General features: G+C 41.6%; 1 protein-coding gene across 9 annotated transcripts in view; it reads left to right on the plus strand.

Annotated features, from left to right (window-relative positions):
• The window catches only part of ATXN1 (ataxin 1), a 474,819-nt gene that overhangs the window by 232,773 nt on the left and 224,990 nt on the right, over positions 1–17,056 (plus strand). For 2 of the 9 annotated variants that reach the window (XM_086841847.1, XM_086841792.1), the window contains exons 2-3: positions 15,002–15,068; positions 16,523–16,579. The exons of 5 other annotated variants lie outside the window; for them this stretch is intronic. The gene's annotated coding sequence lies outside the window, so the exon portion shown is untranslated. The remainder of the gene's footprint in view (positions 1–15,001; positions 15,069–16,522; positions 16,580–17,056) is intronic. 2 more of the 9 variants (XM_086841849.1, XM_086841784.1) reach the window with 1 other exon arrangement.

The following is a 17,056-nucleotide window of genomic DNA, read 5'->3' on the forward strand; positions in this document are numbered from 1 at the left end:
AGGACTTGCTGTGGCTGCCCTGCAGTATTGGATCAGCTTCATCAACACAATATCACCTTGCTGTTGTATTTTTCTTTTTAACCCTCTGAAAGATTGGAGTGTTTGCTCTCTGGGTTTGATGTGATCTGGTTTTGCTTGTACCCTAATGATCAATCATGGAAAAACTGAGCGACATATACTTGTTATGAATTAGTAAATGGTTTTAGTTAAGCTTTTGAATGTGTGTTTAATTTTCAGGTGGATGCGTAATTACTCTGTGACCTGTTTAGCATTGGAGACTCATTCCTTTAAGACTGGAGAAAAAAAGAGGTTATATCCAAGCTAAAATGAAAAACACAAAGGATTTTTTTTTTCTGTATCACTTTAAGAAGATTTCTGAACAAATTTGTTTTCAAAGTAGTTTGCTCTCAGTCCTAAGATGACAACTGCCAACTGCTGGCTGGGAAAAAGCAAAAGTTAGTCTGAAAAGTAATAAAACTCACAAGACCCAAAATTGTACAATATTGAGACCATTTGTAACTACAGCTAGAGTTATTTGTCATTCTGGAAAAAATAGTGAAGTGTCTGGGGGTTTTCTTTGTTACAGTTTTTCTAAAAAGGGATTTTCTTTTCCAGAGGCAGCAGCAGAAGGGATTTTTGTTGGTTACTTTTTTTTTCAAAGCTTAATGATAACAAACAAGCAATGCAATTTTGGCAGGAAAGTATCACATCCCATGTTAGAGAATAAATTGTTCCCTTGATGATGTACTGAGTGATAACCCTTCTTGGATTTATGGATTTTTCTGTATATTTGCATAGAAAGTCATTACAGCACCCTTTTAGCTGATAACAGTAGCACATGGTGGCATGTTTCTGCATGTCTTACAGCTCCCTGGACAAGCTATTGATCAGGTAGGTCACTTCCAGTGGAGCAGACAGTCATTCTGTGCACTCTTTCTTGGATGGGAGACAAGCCTTTTTGCTAGTCTTCAGGGTCCTGTCTTCCCTCTGTCTTTGCACAGAGTATGGTACCTTCAGAAATCTCTCGCTTCTTCTTAAGATTTCTAGTCTGACACACCACAGGGAAAGAAAGAGAAAAAGGAAAAAGCACAGCTTTTTAAATGGAGGAAAGTCATTCCTCTTACTTGCCAGATTCAAAAAAAGCAATGCTTGTCCAGCTCTGCTGTTTCAGTGTTGATTTCAGTGCTAAAAATGATGCATGCCTGTTATATTGGAGTGGATTTCTCCAGAGAGCATATTTTCATTCAGATTCATGTAACTATTGACCAGGAACAAGGTTAAATTGAGCCTGTTTAAAAATTAACCTGTTAAAAAAAAAAAAATAAAAAAAATTACATAACGCCGTGGCACTCTTTAGGCAATCCTTTAGCTTTCTAGCATCAAGTCATCTCTGATGGTGTGCAGGCTGCATTTAAAGGCAAAGCGTTCCCAGCATTTTCTATGCCTGGGAAGTTCAGTGCTGTTGCTTGAAACTGGTAATTCTCTGATGGTCTTTATATTGTTGCAGTGTGGAAACAAAGAGGCACACTCATTTCTGCGTTTATTTTCCCAGACACCATTTTTCAAAAGTGCACCTTTAAATGTGCCCATTCTTAATTCCGTGCCCCTAAAACAGCTCAAGCACGGGATACAGAAAATTGCAGAAAACTGTAAGTGCTTTAGGAATCCTCTCTGTCAACACAGCTACCTTCAAGGCTGTGTTTTGACTGTCAGAGCAGGGGCAGGTGACGGAAGCACGTTAGGAAGCAATAATCCAAAGCTCGTAGTAAATTTAAATCCCCTGGTTCAGAATCAGCTGTGATTCCTGCTGTCAGGAAAGCAGAGCTCAGTAAAGGTTAGATCTCTTCTCCTACTGTATTTTCATTCAGGTTAATGTTTAAGCCGTGCCGGCAGCTGTGTCCAGGAGAACACTGGGTGCTTGTACAGCTATAAATGGCCAGAGGCTGGGTGTGTGGGAGCCAGCTGTGCGAACCCGGCGAGCACCTTGGCTGCAGCTGGCCCTGGCGCCCTGCGAGCGCTCGGCTCCCCGCTTGCACCAGCTCCATCATTGGCTGCAGCTCTGGCCCTCCTCGCAGCCACTGCTGCTGACAGGGTATCTCTCCTCGGCTGAGATTACTGCGTATGACCTACTTTGAAAATGGTGTGAACCAAGGTTCACAAATTGTCTTGGAAGGGTGCCACGAGGTTGGTGTGCAAACATGCGCGGTCTGGGAGGCTTCTGGTGGAGCAGAACTGGCTGTCTCCGTGTCCTTCCAGATGCAGCCCGCGTTCCTTTGCCAGCCCCGGCTTCACAATCCATCTTTGTGCTCTTGAGTGCGGCATATTGATTTCCCAGGCAGGCCTGCTAGGTTAGAGAGCCTCTGGCCAATAAGTCCTCCATGCCTTTTTGCTCTCAAAACAGCTGAAGTAGTAATAAAGATGAATAAAGGGTTTCAAGGCTGAGCCGTCAGCTGAAGCCTTGCAGTAGTAGTAGTAGTTGTAGTAAAAGCAGTAGTAGTGGTATCAGAATACAAGTCACAAAGGAGAGCTAAGCAGTGACATTTTATTTATACAGTTCATCTGTTTACTCTAATCCGATTGTTTAGAGTGTAATGTAAACTTACAATTACCAAAGCTGCTTTCTCTGCCAGATGAACACTTTAACCTGTATACCATTCCAAAATACTGATAGAGGAGAAAATTCCACAGGGAGGAACAGCCTGGAGAATTCCAGTCTTAAAGCTGTATGGGTCTGAGATTCTGGTCTTTTATTTTCTTCATTGTCTTCCTTATATAAGATCTGTGCTGCAGAGGAAAGTTTCCACAGACGCAGAAAGATCATATACAGTTTCAAATCTACTTGAAAGATAAGGCTTTTTTTTTTTTTTTTTTTTTTAATCCCCTCCCCAAGGCTAATATATTACATACCTACTCAGCACAGGGCTGCCTGTTATCTGATAAGATAATTAGCATCAGACACGAGAAGAAGCATATGTACTTTTAAAAGGAGCATTACTGAACGTTCACAGAGAGAGTTAAAGAGCATGCTTATCAGAGCTTTTCCATGCAGGAGACTTGGGCCAGTATTTGACTTCGGGTCAAGAAGTCCTTTAATAAATTAGCAATGCAAATGTATTTTACTTTATAGATGTGGAATTTAAGTGTTTGGGACAGCCACAATAGAGCACTTTGGGGCTTTTTACAGATTTAATGTGGGCCAAGAGTTCTAACTCAGACTCTGAGTATTTTTTTGTTTGTTTGTTTTATCTTCTGTAAAGACATCTGTTCTACATGGCTCTCCACCTTGGCTGCAGTTCAATTTTCACTGACTTCCATGAACTCCATTATGAAACCCAAGTGCAGTCCTCTCCTTGCACCAGGATCAGTCCGTGACTCCTGAATACTGACCTACAGCTTACAGATGCCCTTAGCCACATCTCCCGAAACACATGGCTATGGTCAGCAGCCACCACCTTGAGGAAAGTACACCTCATCCTCCAACTTGCCCCTCCCCTGCCGATTGAGTCACAGGCCCTTGAAGACATGCTTTAGTACCTGAAAAACAGAGAAAGCTGAGACAAAGACCTCTATCAGCCCTAAAAACTGAGCAACCACTGATGCTTACCCTACAGGAGGTGGTCTTTGCCAGTTGCTAAACAGCTCAACTGATCCACTGATCCACGGTGATTGAAAGGGAAGAGGCAGGACCTGAAATGAGAACTTGACATCTGATACTTGTCGGTTCTCTTTTTGAAGCAGCTGGCCCAAAGGCAGGAGCTCCTGTCCGAGCATGCCTGATGGATCTGCTGCAGTAAACCCTTCTGGCCTGACAGTTGTAATAATAAATCCCATAAATGAGTTGGCATTTTGGCCTGGCAGGGCCTTTTGTAAGCCTCAGCTGGGAGCAATTATTTAATGAAAAAATTTAATAGATTAATAGTTTGTCCGTGAGTTTGTAGCATAGAAGGCACTGGGTTGTTTTTAGTGATGGTTGTTTTCTTTTAATAGTATATGTGGAGCTTTATGGGGGATGTGGCAGTGTTCCTCACCTAAAAAAGCAGGGATGGGACTCTGAGAAATGTGTGGTGTCCTTGTCACTTTCATAATTTGGTGTGACTGTGCAAGGTGTGATGGCAAGCAGGGAAAACTACAGCCAAAGCAGGGGCTCAGTTCTGATCCCTGTAAAAGGAGAAGGAAAAGCATTTTCAGCCTACCCCAAAGGGGCCACAGGTTGTAGCAGATAGGAGCATCAACTACATGAGAAATACTTCCCCTCAGAATATTTTTCCAATTAATTTCAAAGGAAGAAATGGTCACTGATGCAGGAAGGAGGAAAATCCTTCCCACCTGATAAGTCTTATTAGTCTGACAAGAAATATCTAATGTATCAGCTTGTCGTGCTTTGCTGTTTAAGCAATCAGCCATTCTGTTGAAGGAGCAGATTGTAAAAAGCATGTGGTTGGAGTGGTACTAAGCAGGCCAATCCAGCATTTCTTTTGTGTTGCCTATGGTTTTAGAAAACTTTTTGGAGTAACAGATCAGGGAGACAGAAATATAGCTGCTGCCAGGCATGCTTAGCCTTCAGTTCCTGCTCTTCTGTCTCATCCCAGTTCCTCCCAGAAATGAAGAATGCTTGAGCAGAAAACCTGCAAGACAGTCAGTGAGAGTACCAGGGTTAGAAATATTTCTTGACACAGACACAGACACAAAGTACTGCAATGTACCTTGCCACTGCCAGATGCCTATTCATCTGACGTCGCAGAAGGAGCTTAATATGGTTTTATATACCTCAGCTGACACTACTTACCTTGTCACATCTTTTGTACGAGGTGTTTTGTGTCACAGTGTCTGTTGAAACATCCCAGGCACTCAAGCTAAATCAGGAGAAGAAACGTAACATGGTCTTTCCAGATTTGAGGAAATGGACGTGGAAATGGGGTATTTGGGGCTTCAGTAAATGGAGGTTGTGATATCCCCCTTTGACTTGAATCTTCCATCTAATCTTCCAGCTAATGTGTGGTGTGGTGTGGTAAGCTTCATTCATGGATTGGTCTTTCAAAGAGTGAGATCCTACTGCTACCTCCCAAACTTTAGCTGTCCTCTGCTAATCAAGTTGACAAAAATTAATCTCTAACATCAGCTGTGAGGCAGCCAGTAACTTGATCCCCATTACTGCTGTTTCAGGGTAGCACAGGGTACTGTTACTGCCCTTGTAACTTTTACCAGTGAAAAATGGCGTAATTTTTTGTTGGATTACTCTTGATATTTGATACTGTAGATCATTAAATGCTGCTAACATGCATGGAGGAGCTGGGCATATCAGAGGAAGCTCCTTTGAAGCCTTCTGTTCCTTCTCCTAAGGTGATGCCAGAGGAGTCACAAGGAGCAGTTGTTTTCCTGTTTCCAAACTCCTCATCTCTGGAAGCTGACAAGGCTTCTTCCATAAACATGTGAAACCATTGGAGAGCTGAGAAGATCACACAGTGAACTACAGTGCCTGCTTCTCTGTAGATGTTATCTAAGTTTTCATATTCGTTATTTCAAGCATAGTGACTGCTTTCCCCTAAATATCTCAGTAGCTACCTGAAGCTGACATTGCATTGCAGAGCAAGTGGTCAGAAGTGAACCAGACAATTCAAAGGTATCAGTTGTGTTAAACAGCTGTATCAGTGTTGTTTAAAAATCACATGTAAATCAAACTGACCGTGCTAGCTAAAGACCATCTTATTTGCAAATACAAAATCAATTCCTAAAAGATTTAAGCTTAAACCAAACCAGACATGGTTTTGCACTGAAATATGAGAATGCCCGTGTCTTCTACACTGGTTTAACCAAAATGGATTTAAAATTATGCCTTCAGAAAAACCAGGATACTTTTTCCTAGCAGTTTAGACCTAGATGATGACTGTGGAAGCAGAGGAGTGCTTTGAAATTCTTTCTTTCATAACCATTCCAGGTGCTGAGGGCCTTTGGCATTTGTTATGCCTCTGTGAACTTTTGGGCTTTATTATTTGCCTACAGAATATGCACAGAAATACTACAGAAATACAGGAAAACTCTATCTCCATTTCACAAGGACCAGATTGTTGTCTTTTCTTTGATGGGTGCAGTGCAGCTGCAATGGTCTACATAAAATGATAACTGCATTTGCAATCACGTGCTTGGAAAACTGGAACAAATGGAAGCAGACTGTCAGTTTACCATGGACACATTGCCATGGCTCTGTTCGTAAACATCTCCCCATTTTTGCCCTCCCTGCTGTGCATGGAGGTTCTGCTTCATTGCATGGAGTCCTGGGTAGGTTTTCAAATTTGATCCTGGAAGGCATCCAAGGAAACGGCCTTCTTTGTTTCTGAGATTGGGCCGCCCTTTATGATCATGATAGCACATGAGTGCATTTCACAGAGGCAATGAAACTGTCAAGCAAAAGAAGGAAGCTTCTGGATACAGGACTTTCCCAGAAGTTTTATCTAGACTGAGGAATTTCTGCAGTGAATGTCTGTAGACATCATCACTTTCCAAAAATGTCAAACTTCCTCTGCAAGTTATAGAAACACACAAGTGCAAGTGTAACCCCTAAAGATTTAATCAAGCTCTTTCTCCTATGGGGTGCTAAGGAAGGAAAAGTGGGAGAAATTATTGTTGCTATTTTTACGTGCTTGGGAGCTGCTAAGCGATTATAATAATGGGAGTCATAAATTACTTCACCAATGCATTTGGAGATGAGACAGTGAACTGACTCCTCAGAGGATATGTAATCTGAATGGCAGATGCTGCAAAGGAGAGGGCTCAGGCACTGAGAAAGGAAAACTATGGGTGAAACTGGATTTCTGTTCTGTTCCTGCTTTAATTCGTTTGTGTTGCAAGCAAAGCAGGCACTGCATTTGCAATCTGCAAGTTTAGTGAAAGCCTTTGCACCTGCTACCTGAAGGATGGTTCAGCAAAAGAAATTCAAAAGTTTATTCAGTGGATTCTTTTTTCCTTTTGCTGTTCCCAAAAAAGAAGCTCATTCATATGCACTTGACAGTGAGAGGTAAATTTTCTGTGCAGCACAAGGTGACTTAACCACATGATTCTCAGGAACAGTAGTGGGAATGCTGCAGCAAAATCCTCATGCCAAGGCATGTAAAAACATCTGTAGACAAATCCACTGCCCTGTGGCAATGGGAATCCTGGTCAATGTATTTTGTTCCGAGTGCTGGAACAAATAAAATCCACGACACAAATCTCCTGTCTGCAGCACTGTGATTCTCTGTCTTTGAGATTCTGTGCAGACTTCTTCCTGGTGCATTGCATTAATATTAAATTAACAACACGCTACTCACATGGAACTTACATTCTAAAAAAAGCTCACATTATGCTGTAAGCCTTTATTACAAAATAATAGCAGTCGTGAGGTTAAAGTTTGTTCATACGGTTTTCTATAGAACATCTGTACATTTTTTATGGAGGATAAAAGCTACGTTCCACGTGTAGCTTAGTCACATGAATATAGATAGATAATGAGTAGTTTACTGAATTTCCTTTTAGATTTTACCATTCACTTTGTTCATATAAAGCATGCAAAACATACCAGATTTTTGTAAGTGGTACTTGCTTTTCAAAAACTCAAATTTCTCTGTCAGTGTTCTGCAGAGGATGTGACCTGATATGAAAAGGACCTATTCCTCTAGGATTTAGCTTGTAGCTAGAGGCATAAATCAGAGATTCTCTGAAGTAGATTGTAATCCACACTGGAGAGAATAAAGAGAAATCACTAGGTCCATATGGAGCAGGACCTTGAAAAGCTTTATGAAGACCACATTCACTGGAACAGTTACCCAGCATCCAAACCAATGGAAGCCCACACAGGCTTCAAAACCAAAATATTTCAGGGCTTTTGTGGCCTTCCATGATGCAGAAGCTGGACAGGATTTTTATTGAATCTGGCCTTAAATAAGCAAAAGAATTTTGTAATCAGTGCATGGTTTAACAGGAAGCCAGAAAAATTCTTTTATTATTGGAATGATATGGTGGGAAAGCTTAGCCCTAGATACAGTCCTGGCTGCTGAGCTCAAAAAAAATTTGCCTGCAAGCAAAACTAGCTGGGAGTACAGTAAACTCCTAATTAACCTGAATTGAAAAAGGTATGTATTGCAATCTCGTGTTTTCACTCATGTATACAAGTCATACCTCACTTTACAAATGCTGCCCCCTGACCCCAGAAAAATGTTTCCATGACCTTAAACAGACCTCAGTCTTGAACCCTGATCCCCCTTCTCTTTTTCCCATATTGTAGAAGCACTTTCAATTATTGGTAGAGAACTCTGGATTCAGTGCCAGAGCTCCTTAATGCCACTCCAGGTGTCAAACAGCAGGGACTATTAGAAAGCAATATGTAGCAGTCCTCAGCCCTGATAGTATTTCAACATTAAGCCTAGTTCCTGAGGTAGTTACTTGCTGTATTGTCAGGAGTCTTAAAGTTTTGGTAGAATGCATGTGGAGCAGCAAATAAGTGACCACGGCATAATGGTGTAGATTCGAAAGGGAATTATGCTGTGCTGTGAACTTGAAATTATCCCAGTGCTCCCCAGTGAGATGTGTGCCATGGTGGAGCCAGCAGAAGGGACAGGTTTCTAACTGCAATTGTTTTTTCTCACCTTGAAGTTCTATTTTCATGTTACAGATGCAGAGATTTGGGTGGCATTCAAAAATGTCCAAAGGGACATTAACCAATGTCTGAGAGCATTGTGGAGACTCAGATAAGTGGACAGGGCTCATTTGGGGTCTAGATGAGTGGATCTGAGGTCATTCCTTTAGCTTCAGAGTATACCTGTAAGTGATGATGATTTCACCCAGAGCAGTGTGTAAGCATTTCCATAAACAGGGTGTGCATTGTGTAGCAAAATCAAAGCTATGCAGTAATAACTACCCTGCAGCTAAATGGATGCTTTTTCCACAGCTGAATCCTTAGAGGGATGATGTAGTTTTTAGTCATTCATTGCCATGTGACTTATTAAAACAATTAACAGGCAAAAAAAGTGGTTCTTTTGAGTGGCTTGGCAAAGGCTATGCAGCATGAAGTTCAAGCAGAGTGAGTTTCTACCTCTGTTGGTAGCAGTGTGTGAAGTGGCCAGGGCTGTGGTTCTCTTCTTAGCTCCCCCTCTAGCTCACTGTTTGACCTTGGAAAAGTCTCCTGGCCACTTTGTGTTTACAAGTCATTATGGCCTCAAAACTTGTATCATCTTCTCTAAAAGATTTGCAGACTCTCCAGGCAAACCTGGGTCCAGCTCTGGGGTTGGGCCTGATGGGTTTATAATTTGAACCCTGTGTACACAAGGTTTGAGGTTTTGACATGTAACCAGATGAAACATGATGGTTTCAGCTGAGTTTTGCTTTGAATTCTTGGATTCAGCTGCACTCCTTACTTAAAAAGAAGGCCCGAAGGTGGTGGAACTACGTGAAGAAACTGTCCACTGAGGGCTTCTAGGAGAAAACCAGATAGTTTCACCAAGTCTGATCTAAAATTAAAGCTCTATTTTTATAGTTAACTGTGGTTTTATAACCAGTGCAATTGCCCGTACCCTGTCCCAGGAGGAGATTATGAGACACAGGTGCCTAACACTTAAAACCTGCACATTGAAAGAACTCTGCAGACAAACCTGGAAACCTTGTGAGCGACAACACAGATTGTCCCTTTTTGAGATGCCTCGTCTTGCCTCCATTTCTTCCCTCCCAACCCTCCGAACAGTACTATGCAAACGTAACTTGTGATTTTAACAGTGAGCTACCACCCCAGGACTTGCAGGATGTGTCTTCCAAATTTCCTGCAAGGTGGTATAGATCCTTTGCTAGTCTGGTCACAGCTTCACTCAAAATGCACCTCGTGTCCATTGTCAAGGTTGCTGTGTTTGGGCCTTACTTTGCGTTTCTGTCCTGGACCTGCAGATGTTTTTGAGGTCTGTGAAGCCAGTGGAGCCTGACATCAGCTCTAGTTTGTCAGTGATTTAAACTCATTTCCGTGCTGTAGTGCTGTGGACACTCCAGCTTATATCCCACGCCTTGGCACACAGTTAATGTAGATAGCTAAATAACGCAGGCTTAGCGGAAGAGCTTTCCGCAAACAATTGTTATTTTCTTAGGCAACGTATTTCAAGGACATGAAGGCTGGGTGAGCTCTGGGTCACAATTTTTTCAGGCTGTATTTGCACCACAAGCATGGAAGCAATTGCCAGTGCTAGATTTAGCTGGCCACACCATGGGCTGTGTCCCAGCTTAGAGGAAACCTGGGTACTTCCCGTTAGGCTTCTGTTCTGGAGGGACCCTCAGGGGCTGGGCTGGCTCGGGCTGGTGTCACAGCCCTGATCCACACAGCCACTGTGCAGGGGGAAGGAGCACATGACCTTCAGGGCCAGCCAGCTCATGGGGCTGTAGCTGCTCCCCAGCACTCAGGGGGAACTTCAGAGGGCAGAGTCTGGCACTGCATTGTGTAACTTTATTTTAAAGAACTAACTGTGATTTTTATATGGAGCATTTGTGTGCCAAAAATGCAGCTCTTTTTATTTAGTGAAATATCCTTTGGAAAACTGTAAAATCATGACAGGTTTTCGTATTTATTTTACATTCAGTTCAGGATTATACACGATCAGCTTTAGGGCCTTGTAGGAGCCAAGAGAATATAAAGGTTGTCAGAAAATTGGAGGCTTTATACCAGGCTGTTCTGATTTAACTGGCAGACCATTTAAAGTTCCTGAGATCTGGGGAGAAGCAGAGCTTTTCAGAAATGTCAGTCTTCTGAGTGCTGCAATATCTGACTGGCACCCACTCTCCAAAGTACTGACCTCAGCACCGACAGGAGAATGGCATCAGCATCTTTAAGCTGTATTTTGTTATTATTGTTCAGAAGTTTTGCCATTTCTGAGTAGATAAGTTTCCCCTGGAGATGTAGTAGCATCTGGGCTTTCTTGCAGCTGAGTTTAAAGCTGCCTGGTTCCCTGAAATGAAGTGACAGCTTTTAGTCTTCGACAGGAATGTGTGAATGTATTCGGGTTGATTTATAACACACAGAGAAGAAAATTGATATTAGGGGGGAAAAGAAAAAAAAATAAAAAATAGAGAGAGGAAAGAGAAAAAAATCTTTGAGGGCAGCTTCATCTGCCCAGGGAGGTAGTATAATGCATCCACATACTTCAGTCCACGTGAGCAGAGTAGTAATGGGATACACACGCACACACGCACACAAGCTGGGATCCTTTTCAGTCAGTCAAATTATTCTTTTGGTCAAAGATATTTTTCTTAGTTCTAATAATAAACACTGAAATCTTGGGTTAGTGCAACATACAAAGATAGACTTTAATATACACAATGCGGGCTACGTGGAACTGTTTCCAGTACACAATGGCCACATTGTTTCTCTTCTTTTTTTTTGTTTCCACAAAAGTATAAAAGAGCATCATGCTACAGACAGCACATTTTAGTCTGAAGTGGAACTGGCAGAGGATTTCAATGGAAAGTTGATTTATTTCAAGGGATTATGGGAGTCCAGGGATAAAGCTGGCACCCAGCCACAGGGAGAGCCCTTGACCTAGAAGCAGGAACAGTTTTCAAAGCTGTACATGTACATAACTGAGCAGAACACTTTAATTTAGTGCAGAGCATAACCTGAATTCCTTCTCTGAGGGAAGATGAAAGAAAGAAATTTTACTTCTTAGTAGGACGTTGGAAGCTGTATCCGAAGCTCTTTGCCTATTTTACATCTTATTCTGCAGCATTGCAGGAAGCAATTGTTTGTGACAAAAGGCCACTTTCTTCCCTGCTTAACTGGGAAAGCAAATTGAGCTGCCACTCATAAAACCGACTGGATACAGAATTAATTTGCTTTTCCTGATAGATGAAACAAGTTAACAGACCACTACAGGTTACTCTCTAAATCAACATATTAAACATAATTTCATTGTCTTTCCTCCCCCTTTCCTCTAGGCCTTGAGCAGTAATTATGAAGACTTTAAATCTCCCTAGTGACATCAGCTGGTTAAAAAAATTTGGATCACAGGAATAATGTAACCCAGAGCCTGGTTTCAGCAGCGTTGTTCACACTCCAGAGAAGGCAATTCTTTACAAAATACTCTTCCATAACTATGCTCTATTAATTTTAGTGGTAGTTTTCAGTAAGCTTCACATTGGGATCCACATCATCAGGCCTGTTCCTCAGTCAGAAGGTACAAAGCATAACAGCAACAAGACGTGTCTTTAAGATGCTATTTCAGAGCATTTTGTGAAGACCGTGTATTATATCAAACATGCCATAGTAATTACATTTACTAAAACTTCCCAAGCGATAATAGGCTTCTAGCTCGGCTGCCCTTAGAATCCGTCATAAACTTCAGCCGCCTAATTAAGTGCTTTATTCTGCAGCTTCCAGTCTGGCCAAATGACCACAGGCATCTGTAGGTATCTGACCTGAATCAAGGACTCTGGGCTTGAGCCCTGTGTTTCCAGACAGTGTGTCTGACTGATACTGCAAAACCACAAAATGCCAGATGGTTTCAACATATTACACAGCTCCCTGTATGGGCATCCAGCGTCAGTGTGTGCCTTCCTGCAAAATTTCACATGCTGAAACAACTTCTTGCAGTGTGGAGACAACACTGCGCCTGAAAACAAAGATTTAATGACATTGGCGTTGCTCAGCCTCTTGTCAACTTCTGGTCTGGGAAAAACTGTCAGCTGTTCTAAAATTAGAAGATAACGCAACATTGGCTAGAATAGGGCATAGTCTGGGTAGGCTTCTTCATTATCAGCTTCCTTGTTGAACTTTAATCCTTATTTTATGACCCTTCTGCTTGTTTGGGTATAGCTTGCATCACGGGCACAAACTGCCCATCATGGCATATTTGCACAGTGAGTTTGTTTTGTGCATTAAAATGAGACTGGTCACCTATAACAAGTGGGGACTGAAAGGCTTTCCCACCATCCAAACTGTGGCTGAATCAGAGCCCACATCAGGAGGTCCTTTTGCTATGTTACCTAAAGGAATCTTCACAGAGACCACCAAGCCCCCCTGCATGCTGACTAGACTGCTGCTTCCCTCCTAACTTGCATACAAATACCCTGGATCTCTAGGGAGATGGGAAAGAGCCATGGAGCCAGCTCTGTAGTGTTCTGTCCTTCCTCAGAGTGTGCATACACCCTTTTGTCAGGCTCTGGAAGGCAGGCCACAATCTTTTGCATTTTCTGAGCTAAATCTTTCAATACTGTGAAGCTCTTCATGCACCCAAAATATGCCTCTGTGTGTACTATGAGCCAGCATCTGCAAAACTGGTGGGGTTGGCGTCTGCTTCCCTACTTAATCTGTGAAGGAGAAAGAAGGCAAATTTGGCTCTCAGAGGAGAGGGAGACATTCAGCTAGTCCTGTTTCTTTAACATATGCTGTTGAGACGTAGATAAGGTACCCACGTGTACCTAGCTCCAGATACCATTGGAGATGCAGGCAGTGCAAGTACATGAGATGAAAACAGGCTTCATTTGTCATTCTGCAGAGTTTGAGAGTACCATCCAAGAATCCCACGAAATGCAAGGGTATTAAATTCTGCCTACAGATAGCTGCCAGGATCTTTTTTGACCATACCTGTTTTTTCTAAAGCTGTAAGAATTGGGCCTTGCATGCCTAATCCTGAACTGGATGACACAAAAATCTCTCCTGGTATATGCTGAAGGAAACAATGAACTGCCAGCTCATTTTACCCCTCATTAGGTCATGGGAAGTTGCATGGATTTGGGAAGGCCAGCTTTGTGCTCACCATCCCTGCCATGGTGTTCAGGAATTCCTGAGAGACTCCCACAACAGGGCAGGAACCACTGTGCTATGTAACAGGGTTCCCATTCCTTTACCCATGCTTCCTCCAAGCTCCCCATGTAGAAGTTTTATATCTGAGATATCACAAGTACTCCAGATGTAGTAGCTACAGTCCGCGTAACATAGGGTATTATCTGTGAGCACATCCTTCTGGAGAACTTGGTACTGGGATGTCATGGAGAGATGGGGAGGAAAAAAGGAATGCTTTATTTTTTAAAGCTTTTTTTAAAAAAAAAAACCTACCTTTGTGCATTGAATGCTTTTTGCAGCCAGGTTACCAGGGACATTCTGTGAAGAAATCTGTGCTTGAACTTCTTTTCAGCTTATATTGTAATACCACTCCTCGGCATTAGTACCAGTAAGTTTATAATCAAATACATGGCAGCTGTGCCACCAGGCCATCCAGGTCACTTTTAATTCACAGTCCTGTCTATGGTTTGGTGGAGAAAAAAAATAATTATGAAATCCCTTGGGAAAGGGCTGTCTTGATGGGGCCAGGAACATACAACTATTAAGCATTTATATAGCATCTTTTCTACTGATAGAAATTAATAAAAAGGAAGAACAGAAAAATTTTATGTAGCTTTTCCATAGCAAGAAAACATGTAACTGATTTTACTATGTGTTGCTTATAATTACTCTTTTTTGTATCTACCAATTATGGCAAAGAACAGGAGAACTCTAATGACAGTTATGGTAACTGAATAAAACTTTAGTTACTTTAGCTTTAGTGAATAATTTGTCTTCCTAAACCTGATTTGCTAATATCTTAGTTGACAAGGCTCCCCATTCTGTGTATTCATTTTGTAGTTAGAGAGGGATTGTTTATAATTTACAGTTTAAGTCTGAGTGCTGTTATTTTGCACTGTCAAAGAGCATCTGTTACAGTAGATAGCTCTTCATATGTTAGTGCCACAAAAAATAAAGCATACCAGCCATGTTAGCAGCCAGTTTATGAGCACCCAGTAATGTTCAGCTGTGTAAAGGGGAATTTCTTTTGAAAGGGCAAAAAATAGAATTGCATAAGTGAATTCTGCGCAGTCATCTACAGTGGGATGAGTTTGTGTAGGACTCATTCACACCAGCTGTGTAATCCAGGTTCAACACTGGTTCTCTGTGTTGAAATGGTTAAAATCTGAGCTAAAATTTGCTTGTAAGCATTTCTTTGTCACCTGATCATCCCTACAGGCTTCCCAGTAGGAAGTTTAACTAACCACAAGTTTTCCAGAAGATAGCCTTTGTACTTCCTGATTCTGTAAGTAGAATGAATTTAGGAGATCTGATTTAGCTGTAACCATACACAGGCAAATTCTAGCATAGTTTTCATGGTTGGCTTTGTCAGTACAGACGGGATGAAGTAATTTTATAGCACATTGGAATTAATGCTGTCTGCTTTGTGACAAAACCCCAAACTTTGTCAATGAACCCTAGCAAGAGGCTTGTTGTATTTAGGGCTGTTTATGTAGCTTTACTTCTTTTAAACTTGATTATATGTGCTTTTTTCTGGCTGTTTGTTTGCCTGCAGAGAACAGTGAAAGCCGTAGTTTATGAGGCTTCTCTTCACTGTACCTTGGCGAAGGCAAGCAAGGGTTCTCAACAGTGCAGCTGGCACTAGGCAGCTCTCATTTGCCCAAATGATACTATACAAGGTTTTACCACTGCTGATAAGACCCTAACCCTTGTTCAGTCATGCTTTGAACTCATAGTTCATACCATCACCACAAGTATTATCCCTCTCTCTACAGAAATATTAGTTGTGACTTCATAGATCAAATCAAACTATATACTGATTGCAAGTGCATAACTGTGTTCATTATGGGCTTCCAGTGCACCTAAAATTGTAGTCTAGCCAGCTTTAGTGGAGCTCTTTATTTCAGAATAAAGCTGAAATAAGGCTGATCATCTAAAGCCCAGAATATCAGTAGCCCAACTTGATCTCAGCAGTGGTTGTGGATCCTCACAATTTTATGAAATCAGGCCTCACATTACCTGTTAGAGACCACACAGCCAGCCAGTGACATGTGTTGTACTTTCTCCAGCTACTCATAGACTCAAAAAAATATGAGGTTTAAAAGAACATGAAAAAGTGTCTTCCAGTGTAATAAAGTTTAAACAACAAAGAATTGGACATTGCTAGTTACATCAAGCACTTATTGTTCCACTCTACCTCGTGTTTCCTTTGATCTATTTTAAAGTCATTGCAAACTTTGTTAAAATCCAAATTCCACAATCTTTCCCCCCACCCCCCAAAGTGTCCTTTTGCCTTGGACTCATATTTTGAGAAGCCTACTTCTTTTGTGTTACTAAAATGCCAAGATTTTAATGGAATGCTTTATTAGGTTTCCAAGTGCTTCTGGCCAATAACAAGCAAAGTTCAGCTCAGTAGTTTTAATCTCACAAACATCAAATCTGTTTTCCCTGCATGTGAGAAGAGCCATGCAGCTCTTAAGAAGATTAAAGCCATAAATTCTAACATTACAAGGGCCAATACTTTCACAGTCCAGATCAGGATGGGTTATTTCATGTAAGTTTGTCCTCGTGAATTTCTAATACTATTCCTTGAGTTTTCACTGGGCCTCCCCCTCCTCTTATCCCGCTGTGTATTAAGGTATGCTATTTGTAGAAGGTGAATATGCTGCTTTTTCTTTTATTCTGCCTCTTTATTTTAATGTTAGGAGGTAAATTATATCATTTTCATTATCAATGCAGGTCAGAAAACCATCTGTTGCTCAAAGACATCAGGATCAGCAGTCAGCCACCCTCAAAGTAAGCAACTGTAAATCTAGAGTGACTATACTTTCTAAATGCAGAGAGGCTTTTACATTAATCTCCCGGACTTGCTGAGTAGTTGGTGCAGTGCCCAAACACAAGTAAACTCAATTAGTAAAAATAGACGTGATGTGGCACTTCAATATACGGCATTTAAGCGTGTGTTCTACAGAGCAGAAGTGCTCGGTTCAAGTCCCAGATACTCTGCTGTTCTGTTCTGCACATATGATTCAGTTATTTTCCTGGTTGCCAAATACCTCGTAAAAAGCAATAGCAGTGTTTTGTTTTCCCAAAGATGCAGTACTGCTGTCACTTACACAGGTGTAGATCTGCAGAAACTCAGGCGATCTTTTAGGGCTCTGGACACTCAGCAGCTCTGAAAAATTACACTTTACAACTGTCACTGGAAAGCTGCTGTGCAAACCAGCTTTAATGTTCTTGTGTTTTGTTTCATGTTCTTGTGTTTTGTATGTG

The sequence above is a fragment of the Cyanistes caeruleus genome, chromosome 1 (assembly GCF_971803275.1).
Source record: "Cyanistes caeruleus chromosome 1, bCyaCae1.hap1.1, whole genome shotgun sequence".
Lineage (NCBI taxonomy): Eukaryota > Metazoa > Chordata > Aves > Passeriformes > Paridae > Cyanistes > Cyanistes caeruleus.